The sequence below is a fragment of the Pantherophis guttatus genome, chromosome 1, assembly GCF_059756535.1.
Source record: "Pantherophis guttatus breed Tessera chromosome 1, ASM5975653v1, whole genome shotgun sequence".
NCBI classification, from domain to species: Eukaryota; Metazoa; Chordata; class Lepidosauria; order Squamata; family Colubridae; genus Pantherophis; species Pantherophis guttatus.
In genome coordinates, this window is record NC_142063.1 from 97,016,559 (window position 1) to 97,028,562 (window position 12,004).

General features: G+C 37.3%; 1 long non-coding RNA gene across 2 annotated transcripts in view; it reads left to right on the forward strand.

Annotated features, from left to right (window-relative positions):
* LOC132710722 (uncharacterized) overlaps positions 1 to 12,004 on the forward strand; it is a 31,507-nt gene that overhangs the window by 12,187 nt on the left and 7,316 nt on the right. The window contains exon 4 of one of the 2 annotated variants that reach the window (XR_009621448.2): positions 3,378 to 3,992. The exons of the other annotated variant lie outside the window; for it this stretch is intronic. This is a non-coding gene — a long non-coding RNA (uncharacterized LOC132710722). Of the gene's footprint in view, positions 1 to 3,377; positions 3,993 to 12,004 lie in introns of those variants that run through there. 2 annotated transcript variants of the gene reach the window in all.

A 12,004-nucleotide genomic window follows, 5' to 3' on the forward strand; every position in this document is an offset into this window, starting at 1 on the left:
AGGCCTTCAAATAGCATGCATGCATGTGCCCTTACAGACAGATGTTCAGAATGGCCTACATTCTGCAATCAGGAAAAGGATTAATTCTGATAAGTAAGAGATTTATGAACATTTCAGAAAACGTGCAGGTATATATGCTTGCAAATTTCCTTAGATATAGATTAAAATGAAGAAAAACCAATCTCCAACCCTTAGAATTTCAGAGCTGAATAGTAATTGAATCTTTGGGGCTGGCTGACCCACTTCAATTATTTTTTAATCAGTTGTTCCAATACTATCCTGGGAAAACAAATATTTTGAAAAAGTAAGTTTTCCTTACTAAGAAAATCCTATAGCCTAAACCAGGGACGGGCAAATATGGCCCCTTTATGACCTGTGGACTTCAACTCCCAGAATTCCTGAGCCAGCTTGGCTGTCTCAGGAATTCTGGGAGTTGAAGTCCACAGGTTGTAAAAGGGCCACAGTTGCCCACCCCTGGCCTAGACCGCACGCTATTTTTATCCAATACAAAAGCAAAGTGCAGGTAGTTCTCAACTTATGACCACAATTGAGCCAAAAATTTACGTTGCTATGCGAAACATTTGTTAAGTCAGGTTTTTTTTCAATTTTATGACTTTTCTTGCCAGAGTTGTTAAGCAAATCATTGCAGTTGTTAAGTTAGTAACATGGTTGTTAAGTGAATCAGGCTTCTCTATTGACTTTGCTTGCCAAAAGGCCGCAAAAGGTGATCATGTGACCCCTGGACACTGCAACCATCATAAATATAGATAAAGAGCCTTGGTAGCACAGTGGACTAATGCACTGTTATTAACATCTGCTGCTTGCAATTACTGGAAGTTCAAATCCCACCAGGTTCAAGGTTGACTCAGCCTTCCATCCTTTCAAAGGTAGGTAAAATGAGGACCCAGATTGTGGGGGCAATAAGCTGACTTTGTATAAAAAATACAAAAGTATGAAGGCTATTGCTTAACGCATTGTAAACCTCCCTGAGTCTCCGGAGAAGGGCGGCATATAAATTAAAGCAATATATATATATATATGAACGAGTTGACAAGCATCTGAATTTTGATCATGTGACCTGAGGGAAGCTGCAATGGTTGTAAGCGTAAAAAACAGTCGTTAAGTCACTTTTTTCACTGCTGTTGTAACTTTGAACAGTCACTAAATGAACAGTTGTAAGTCGAGGACTACCTGTATATGGAAGGCTCTTTGCCAACTCAGATCAGGTTTTTCATACCATTTGTTACTGTATCATTTACTTATTTTTAATCATATTTATGTGGCTGCCCATTTCATGCAATGTTACCACTGACAGGATACAGTAGTTTGTTGCCATGGAAAAAATAAATAAAGATAATAATTAAGAAAAACACACTGAATGCAGCATGTATTCCAAAAATACAATTCCCAAGTCTTGTCTTAAAACATGTTAAAACTGGAATAGAAACTTTATTCAATACTAAAGATATCCTAAATCTTTGTCAGAAATCTATCTCAGCAGATGCAAAAGATACTTCTGTTAATCATTTGGATGCATAAGGTAATTGGGCTATTGATCCCATCTAAGCCCATTCACTCTTAGACGTGCAATTAAATGAGCAACAAATGAAGCACAAATGGACCATTTTAAACCAATCTCTGTCAGCAAATTTAACTGGGGAAGAAAATGATTCACATGAAATGGTATCTGCACACACTCTATTGATAGGAAAATTAGTGAGGAATCTTTTCTACAAGGTAAAAGTTATTAAGTAAATGGTATCCAACATCAGAACTCAAGCAGTCAATTTAATAATTGAATTAGAAATACTAAAGAGTAAATGAGAAAGCCTGTTAGAAAAAATCAGCTATCTCAAGATGAGTCCAATGTAAAGAATTGTCCATCAGGCATTTCTTGGCTGGCATGGCAAAATATTGCAAGAATATATTTCCCAGGGCACAGATTCAGATAAACAGATTTATCATATGAAGCCATTTAAAAGAATTACAGCAACTGTTCTATACCAAATAGAAGCTCTATTTATTCTATAACCAATGCTAATTTTTTTGTGTTTCTTTCTCTTTTCCACTGTATCTAACAGGCTAGAAATAATTCTCTTTGGGCAGGAGGTATAGGCTATTCATTTCTTGTTTGCTAATAGCCTGAACTAATATCAGTTTGCTTACTTTTGACCATGGGAGTAATCACTGTATATTATTCATTCAAATTAAAACTTAGTTTTATTTCTCCCCAAATTAGGACATCATTTTAAGGAGACTAAGTACTAGATTGTCATGGCAATGTAGTCTTGGTAAAGTAGAGTTGGGACAAACTCTTTAGTTGAGTCCAGCAAATTGAAAATTCCTTTGTGTGTGTGAGAGAGAGGAATTCAAGCTTCTTTAAAAGAGGCAGTGTCAAGATTCTCTCGGCTAATAATAGAATTGGAAATTGTGCAGGGAGTAATTCAAGGAGGCAGATACTCTGACAAGCAAGTTTACTGCAAGAACTAGGAAAGCTGGTGAGAAAGAATTCCAGTGATTTCCAAGTATATAGACAACATAGGCTTAATAGTTGATGCTCTTTCTTCTGCCTATACAATGCAACAGGGTTAAAATCTCTCATTTTTGGGTGGGAATAAGAATTGCCATCTGTCCCTATTTATGGCAAAAGCATTCTCTGGCTTCAGGTTGTTTGTTTCAGGACTTGCCAAAAGTAGCTCTCACAAGACATCATCACACTGCTGAAGAAATCAAATCTGGACCTAGAAAATGACAATAGCTATTACTCAGTCATTTAACTTCCTCTTCCTGGACAACATACTTAATCATTTTCTTGCTGATAGATAGTAGGTTCTTAAATGAAAAACGTTTGTCTAGATTAATTTCAGTCTGGTTGCAGGCCTAATTTTGGAACCAAAATGCTCTATGGGATGACCTTTTTGAAAAATAGGTATTCAAAATGTAATGTTCAAAAGGGATAGAGTTTGCATCATGATATCAACTATTTTACTTATTTTTATTCACACCCGCCACAGTCCCTTCTAATTCTTCCTTAAAAATCAGTGACAAAATATTGAGAACTATTAGCATGGTATTTTGTGTTATTTTGATATTCTAGAATAGAGAATTAAAAAATAGAATATAATTAAAATACTTGTTACAACATTCCCTTTCAAAGCCTAAAATGAATTTTAAAAGGCCCAAATCACAAGTTTGCTCACTTATTCAGAGTGTGAGCCCTTCCTACCCTTGAATGCAAAATATATGGCCTATCCGTGATCCTGTGCTCAAAAATGAAAAAAATAAGTCCCAGTCACTTAGTAACTACTTTTTAAAAAAGGAAACAATTATACAAATTATAACTTATCTAATAGATTTTTTAATTTGTATCATTAAAGTTAAAGGTACTGTCCATGGGGTCCGTGGCAAAGATGCTGGAGTGGGTTGCCATTTCCTTCCCAGTTGCAATGTATGGCTGTGAAAGTTGGACCATAAGGAAGGCTGAGCGCTGAAGAATTGAGGCCTTTGAACTAGGACGCTGGAGAAGACTCCTGCGAGTCCCTTGGACTGCAAGGCAGTCAAACCGGTCAGTCCTAGAGGAGCTCAACCCTGACTGCTCTTTAGAAGGCCAGATCCTGAAGATGAAACTCAAATACTCTGGCCATCTAATGAGAAGGAAGGACTCACTGGAGAAGAGCCTAATGCTGGGAACAATTGAGGACAAAAGAAGAAAGGGACAACAGAGAATGAGGTTCCTGGATGGAGTCACTGAAGCAGTCGGCGTGAGCTTAAATGGACTCTGGGGGATGGTAGAGGACAGGAAGGCCTGGAGGAACATTGTCCTCATGATGGGTCGGACACGACTTCACGACTAAGAACAAAAGTTAAAGGAAAATACTGTTTCTAAGCTTGGAAGTGAAGAAATAATATATTCTACATCTTTTCTTATAAATCTGTAAGGAACTGTCAGATAATGTTGTCAGAATTCTAAATAAAATAAATAAATAAAACCACATATTACAGATTACAGATTTTCATAAGCTGGGTTTGCAGAGAAAATTGACCTTGTCTGCTTCTGTCTCTGCTAGGTTTGTTCTGGTTTTTACTCAGAGTGGAAAAATAAAGTGAAACTTTTTTTTTTGAACTTTTTTTTATTTATTTTTAAACATAAAACATAAAACAGCATCTTTTTAGAGTAAGGGTTTGATCCGGTATAAAATAAGTATAAATTCCAAATTTCATCAGTTAACATCTTAAAGGAAAAAAAAGAAAAAAAGAACAAATCTAAACCCAATTTTTATAATTCAATCTAACATATTATTCTAATATTTAATATTTTATTATGTAATCACCCTAAATTTTAAACTTCAAATCTAAACATCTCTATAATATTCATTTATCATTTTAACAATCAGTATTTCATATATTTTCCTTACTTCAAAGACCCAAATCAAGTCAATGTTTCTTTTAACTCACATCTAATAATCAACATAAAGTATTTTATTCCTCTCTTAAGAACATTTCAAAATCAGTAACCATTCTTCAAAAATATCCCCTTCACTCCTCCTAGGTTTATTTTTGACTGGATAACAACTTTTCAGCTGTTTTCCAGGGATGCTTCCCTTCACTCCTAACCTATATTTCGCTGGTTCACAGTTTAGCTTTAACTGCTCCCCAGTATTGTCTCCTCCTCTCCTCCTAAGTTTATTTTTAACTGGTTCACAGCATAATTTGCTGTTTTACAGGGATGCTTTCCTCCATTCCTTACCTTATATTTAGCTGGTTCACAGTTTAGCTTTAACTAGTCCCCAGCATTGTCTCCTCCACTCCTCCTAAGTTTATTTTTGGCTGGTTCACAGCTTAATTAGCTGTCTTCCAGGGATGCTTTCCTCCACTCCTTACCCTATATTTGACTGGTTCGCAGTTTGGCTCTCACTACTCTCCAGCATTGCCTCCTCCGGTCCTCCTAGGTTTATTTTTGGCTGGTTCACAACCTAATCAGCTGTTCTCCAGAAATGCTTTCCTCTGCTCCTAACCTTATATTTGACTAATTCACAATTTAGCTTTAATCATCTGATCCCCAAAATCACACTTCTTTGCCAATTTAAACTAATAATGTGTTTTAGTATATATCTTCTCTCCTACTCTCTCCTGAACTATTAATTTTCTTTAAATTTCTCCCATTTCTTATTTGTTTCTTGTTTTTCTATGTAAAACAACATTTTAAACCATTTTAAAAACCCATTTACCATAGTTATAAAATCTATAAACCAGTCTTATTAATATTCAAAAATTCATTCCCATTCTCTTATTTACTGTAGAAAAACAACATTTTAAACCACTTTCAAATCCATTTTCTGTAACCATTGGAACGCTTAAAAAAAATAAAAATAAAGCGAAACTTTTAAGTCACTGGGAAGGGTCCCCATCTCCTTTTTACCCTACATCACCTCCCTGCATAGTTTGTTGGCACTAAGACAGACTATCTACAGAAATTACTAGTCTCATGCCTCTATTTCTGGCAGCTGGAGAGAGATATATTAAAAGTAAATATTTCCTCACAAAAAAACCCATCTTCTGTAACTACTTGTACGTATCTCAGTAGCTTTCTTGCAATAAAACAGAATCTTTTGGGATTTTTCTTCAATTTCCGAAGATAGCCTGCAGCTTTAGTATTTCCTGGTGGCCTCTCCAGATAGTAACTAGATCTAATGCTGTTTACCTCCTTTTGAGATCAGTTAAGGTCATACAATACTGTCACTTGTAAGTCAGGTGCTGCATTAAGCTATATTAATACACTTTTTCATGTTCACACTAATATGGCAGACTAGGGAAATGCTGTTATACCAAAACAAGACCTTTACTATCTTATCTAGTAATCCATTGTTAAGGAAAACCTATGCCCATTTATGTGGAAGAAAACTTGATAACGATTGCAGCTTGATCCGTTATAAACAGAGGTGGGTTTCAGCAGGTTCTGACCAGTTCTGGAGAACCAGCAGCGGAAATTTTGAGTAGTTTGGAGAACTGTAGTAAAAATTCTGACTGGCCCCACCCCCATCTATTCTCTGCCTCCCAAATCCCAGCTGATCGGGAGGAAATGGGGATTTTGCAGTAACCTTCTCCTGGATTGGGGTGGGAATGGACATTTTACAGTATCCTTCCCCTGCCATGCCCACCAAGCCACACCCACAAAGCCATGCCATGCCCACAAAGTCACACCCACAGAACCGGTAGTAAAAATTTTTGAAACCCACCACTGGTTATAAGTCTTGGAACCAAATAAACAGAGACTTGGGAAATGGAAACCAAAAATGGAGAAATGTATTTTATGAGGAATATTGAGTTGAGGTATCAAGCCCTGATGTAGGAGATCAGGTTTCATTTTTCAAATGCTGGAGGAGGCTGTTCTGTAACTGGTTCACAGAAAAGGATGAATGCAAGCAGAGAAGCCTTTCCCAACATCACATCATCCAGTAATATTGGAAGTACAATTCCCAGGAATGCTAAAAGTTGTGGCCTTGAAGCATCTGGAAACTGCCAAATTGGGAAGACTATTGAGAAAATCAAAATTCATTTTAATTATAGAAAGGAATTAAAATGAATTTTGATTTTCTGAATTTAGGTGAAAAGTTGTTACCAGAAGCTATCAAGTCCAGTAGAAGACGTTGTGACATTTTATACAAGAGAATGATTTTTCCCTCATGTTTTCAGAAATTAGGGAAGCTGTGGTGGGATTTTATGTGCACTGGACTCTTCAGAGGCTTAACAAACTTATTTTCTTTCATTACTCTCAAAAAAACCCCAATGACTTTTTTCAGGAATGAGCAACTAGCTAAGAGCCTTGGTGGCACAGCAGACTAAAGTGCTGTTAAGTAGCACCAGCTGCCTGCAATTACTGCAAGTTCAAATCTCACCAGGCTCAAGTTGACTCAGCCTTCCATCCTTTCGAGGTAGGTAAAATGAAGACCCAGATTTTGGGGGCAATAAGCTGACTTCGTATATATATAAAAAAAGAACACTGCTTAGAGGGGGCTGAAAGCCCTACTAAGCAGGTATATACAAAAAGTATGAAGGCTATTGCTTAACGCATTGTAAGCCGCCCTGAGTCTCCGGAGAAGGGCGGCATATAAATCGAACAAATAAATAAGTAAATAAATAAATAAATAAATAATAAAGTATCATGATGAGCTACAGAATGTACTATTTATTAGTCCTTTAGGGTAAGTAACACCAAAACACAGGACATCATGACAGGGTATTTTGATTTTCTTTCTATCTTCTCATGCTTTTCTCTTTTTCAAGGCCATGTCATCTTTTCTGAAACTCCTTCCTTCCTTCCTTCCTTCCTTCCTTCCTTCCTTCCTTCCTTCCTTCCTTCCTTCCTTCCTTCCTTCCTTCCTTCCTTCCTTCCCCCTACCAAAAAGATTGAGGCCATCCATATATCTCAGGGGAGGCAAGCACCATGACAGAGAAAACACTAAGTTAAATATACAGTATTTCTATTAAACAAAACTTCCCATTCTGAAGCATCAGTAGAAATTAAAGAACAACAAGTGAGGAATAGCTACTACAGTATTGTCTCCCATTTACTTAACTTTATGTACATTATATCCATCATGAATTCCAATAAAAGCAAATTTTTCAGCGTATATATTTTCATATGAATTCCATTTTAATGTATCTTGATGGCATAGTCTACTGTCTGCCATGCAAATTGGATTGAAATAGTTTTTATGGGATTATGGAGTCATTTATCAGACAGAAAACCGACTTATAATCTACAATAAGAGCAAAAAAAATTAAACATGGAAATTGCCCACTATGTCATTAGTAATCAGTTACAAGTAATGGAACAAATCCAGAGTTTTAATAACTTGGGTAGCCTTATTTCATGGGTGTCAAACTCACCGTGTCACATTGCTGTCACGTGACGTTTTGTGACATTTTCCCCCTTCACAGAGCTGGGGTGGGCATAGCCTGCATGTGACGCATCTGGCCCATGGTACGCCACTTTGACACCCTGCCTTATTTGATGAACTGTTGCAGCTAGTTGAAAACAATATAGTTGGAATTAAGTCAAGCTAAAAAAGAGGGAGATGTACTTGGCAATTTTTTTCTTCATACTGATCAAGAAATTTTTTTTAGATGGAATCAACCATTTGGCAATTTGTGCAATTTTCTTAAAAGTAATTCCAACAGGAAGGCTAAAATAAGTCTAGATGATTATTGCAGCTTCATGATTGAAGTCCCCCATCTTTGTATCTGTGTATGACATCAACACAAATGCAAAAGCACTGAGGCTTTGATTGCATCGTCCTGATTGCATCTTTCTTTAGCCTCCTGTTTTCCTCCAAACCAAAGCATCCACTTTTCATATACGGTAAATGTGCACTGAGTCCATCCCTAATATTCATTCACTGAGTGGGAAAGTATAAAGGAACATTTTAGTTGCAATGGAGCAAACATGATTTATTACCATCCTTGTCTGGTCAGGTTTCCTATTTTCTCTACCTATGTTTAGTCGAAAGAATTACAGCTTCTGCTGTGCCTGGGGACACTTGGGCTTTCCAGCTGAGGAGGCCCTTTTTGAGACAAATGTGATTATACTCTCCCTTCAGGCTTACTGTGATGGAGACATTTGTGTTTCCATCTCCTTGTATAGTTACAATTTATGACTCCCAATTGAGACTTTTGTATACATGACTCAGAGCTGAAGAACTGAACCATTGCTTAACTTATTGCCCCAGATTTGCTGAAAGAAACAAGAAATTGACATCTAGATTAAAGCCATATTTGAAATGTCAGTGATTAGTACTTGCATTAGTCAGATGTATCCTATCTAAATTAGAGGAGTAACACAGATGTTAAGGAGAATGTTGGAAGGTCTAGTGAAATAATGATTAACATACCTTCTGTCTAGAGACCATGTTAAGCTTCAGTGTGGCTCTTGCAATTTTTGTTTTGCTTTATGGGCCTGCTACTACAATACCTGTTTGGAATATGAAATAAAAGTGTTAGGAGCCATGGTGGCGCAGTGGTTAGAATGCAGTATTGCAGGTAAATTCAGCTCACTGCCAGGAGTTCAATCCTGACCAGCTCAAAGTTGACTCACCCTTCCATCCTTCTTGGATCGGTAAAATGAGGACTCAAGTTGTTGGGGTCAATATGCCAACTCTATAAATTGCTTAGAGAGGGCTGTAAAAGCACTATGAAGTGATATATAAGTGTAAGTGCTAGAGCTATTGCTATAATTATGGACTATGAAATGATATTAGTAATGACTGCAATCACAAATATTTATAACTCATTCTTGTCCAGCAGTCGTGGGTTTCAAAATTTTTTACTACTGGTTCTGTGGGCGTGGCATGGTGGGCGTGCATGGCTTGGTGGGTGTTGCTTGGTGGGCGTGGCAGGGGAAGGATATTGTAAAATCTCAATTCCCTCCCCACTCCAGGGGAAGGTTACTGCAAAATCCCCATTTCCTCCCAATCAGCTGGGATTCGGGAGGCAGAGAATAGATGGGGGTGGGGCCAGTCAGAATTTTTACTACCGGTTCTCCGAACTACTCAAAATTTCCACTACCGGTTCTCCCGAACTGGTCAGAACCTGCTGAAACCCAACTCTGTTGTCCACCTGTTTAACTCAGCAAATGCTCAGTCTATTTGTTTAATAACAGTCCTATTAGGACTTCCTTTAAAGAAAAACACGGTTCTTATGTTCCTTTTGCAGTTTCTTTGCGGCAGAAATAGTCAGATGTCCCAAGAGGAGCATTAAGTACAGAGTCAAATTTCCACACCTAGTACCCTGGGCAGGCCTGGGCAGAAACACAAATCAATTGCAACTTCAGAATACAGATATGGAAGTCGCAGGTCAGGAGTGGAGAGTTTGGAAACGTAACAAAACTGCAGCTGTACGACTAGACTGAGCTATTTGTTAGGTGCATTTTGAGAATGCCGTGGATGGAATTTATCCTGATTGATCCCGATATGACATTTTAATTGAGTTAAATTTGAGCTAGCTAATGAAGACCATCAAGTGGTTCTGTGGTTGGAAAAATGATACTAGTTACTATGTAACTGGAGAGAAGGCTGTTCAATGATTTGTATTCTTCAATATTCTTTAATTAAGGAATTATTAAGAATGGGGGAGATGTATTGTTTCTGCAAATGGAACAGAACTGTATCCAATTGACACAAAAAATAGTTTTTTAAAAATTATTTTGAAAAATAGAAAGTAAAGCTGATACTAATCTAATACTCATACAAATACTAATACAAAAATCAACAAATACTACATATAGGAAAAAATCATCAGTTCAAGTGCACTGGTCAAGGATAGGCTATGTCTAGCTTGGTGTTTGTAGAAAACAAAGTAGTACTGAGTTTTTAGTAATAAGTAGAATTATCTGTATGTGAAAAAAGCAGTCTACAGTTTAGGCTAAATTAACAGAACTATTGCTTTCTAATCAGGGGCAATAAATCTCCTTCAGGCATTGAGCAGAACATCTGGAGGGGTTCAGTTTGCTCTGCCCCTTTTCTCTCAGAGCTCCCTGCATTCAGCCAAAGTTTTATTCACATACCGCTAACTGCAGAATCGTATTTTATAGCAGCCCTTGATCACATGGAGAGCAGCACTCAAGTTAAAACAAATATAAGTATGAATTTGGGACTGAATTTGTGAAGTGGGATAGGAGAGTGCAAAGTAACATTATTTACGTTCCTGTTCTCTAGTTGTCTGAAACCCTTCGTGCATTCATGTGAAAAAAGGCCATAACTTCATTTTATTACGCACTAGCCAGCTGTTACCTAAAGGACTGTGTCCTGTTCTGAGAGTCATATTAAAAAAATATCTAGATAAATCAGAATGGATTCAAATGTGTACAACAAAAGTAACTAGAAGTTAGGAATATAAATCCTGCATAGAAGAACTGAAGGAACTTGGTTTACTTAACTTGAGAAACCTAAAGACTAAACCAAAACAATAAACAATGTATTGTGCAGATCAACCAATTTTCTTTTACACCAGAATAAATAAGCAAGGGCATGATCTTTATATGGACCACAGCTTATAGAAAAGATAGGGAGAGGCCATTTTTTTTTCTTTCTAGCTCTTCATGTATAAACCTTTCTGCATGATTCTTTGTTAGCATTGATGAGATTTTTAGTTTTAAAAACTAAAAACCTCAATTAGAGACAATAGTGGTGAGGTTTTGACAAATAAAGGGCCTAGGTAAAGGACTATTCTTCTTCCCTGTAGATGGACATCATTGTTTATATGTAGAGGGGTTCATCTTCCCTGAATAAGAGCCTAATTACATTGAATAAATAAAAGCCAGTCAGAAATGTTGCTACACAGGGTTAGGGAGGGCTAGGGAGGACGGGAAGTTTGGGGAGGGAGGTGGGGGGGTGAAAAAAAGGGGTGAAAATGTAATTGTAAAACTTTTGCAATTAAAAAAAAAAAAAAAGAAATGTTGCTACATAAAAATATGTTACTGTGTATTTTCCTCCAAAAAAAATGATATGATTTCAGCCTTTCAGTTCAAAATGAGTTGGTACTTGGAGAACAAAATTATTTGTTCTATCCAGTGGTGGGTTTCAAAATTTTTTACTACCGGTTCTGTGGGTGTGGCTTGGTGGGCATTGCACGGTTTGGTGAGTGTGGCAGGGGAAGGATACTGTAAAATCTCCATTCCCACCCCACTCCAGGGGAAGATTACTGCAAAATCCCCAATCCCTCTCCGATCAGCTGGGACTTGGGAGGCAGAGGATAGATGGGAGTGGGGCCAGTCAGAATTTTTACTACCGGTTCTCCAATCTACTAAAAATTTCCACTACCGGTTCTCCAGAACTGGTCAGAACCTGCTGAAACCCACCTCTGGTTCTATCTCAGAAAGCAAGAATACAGTATATCTAATAGATATAACTTTCATAAGAGATTTTATTAGAACCTTAGGAGAAATTTCTTCAAAGGCTGCTGGAATGAAATACTTGCCTTTCCAGTTGGCTTTCTAGGTATGCAGATC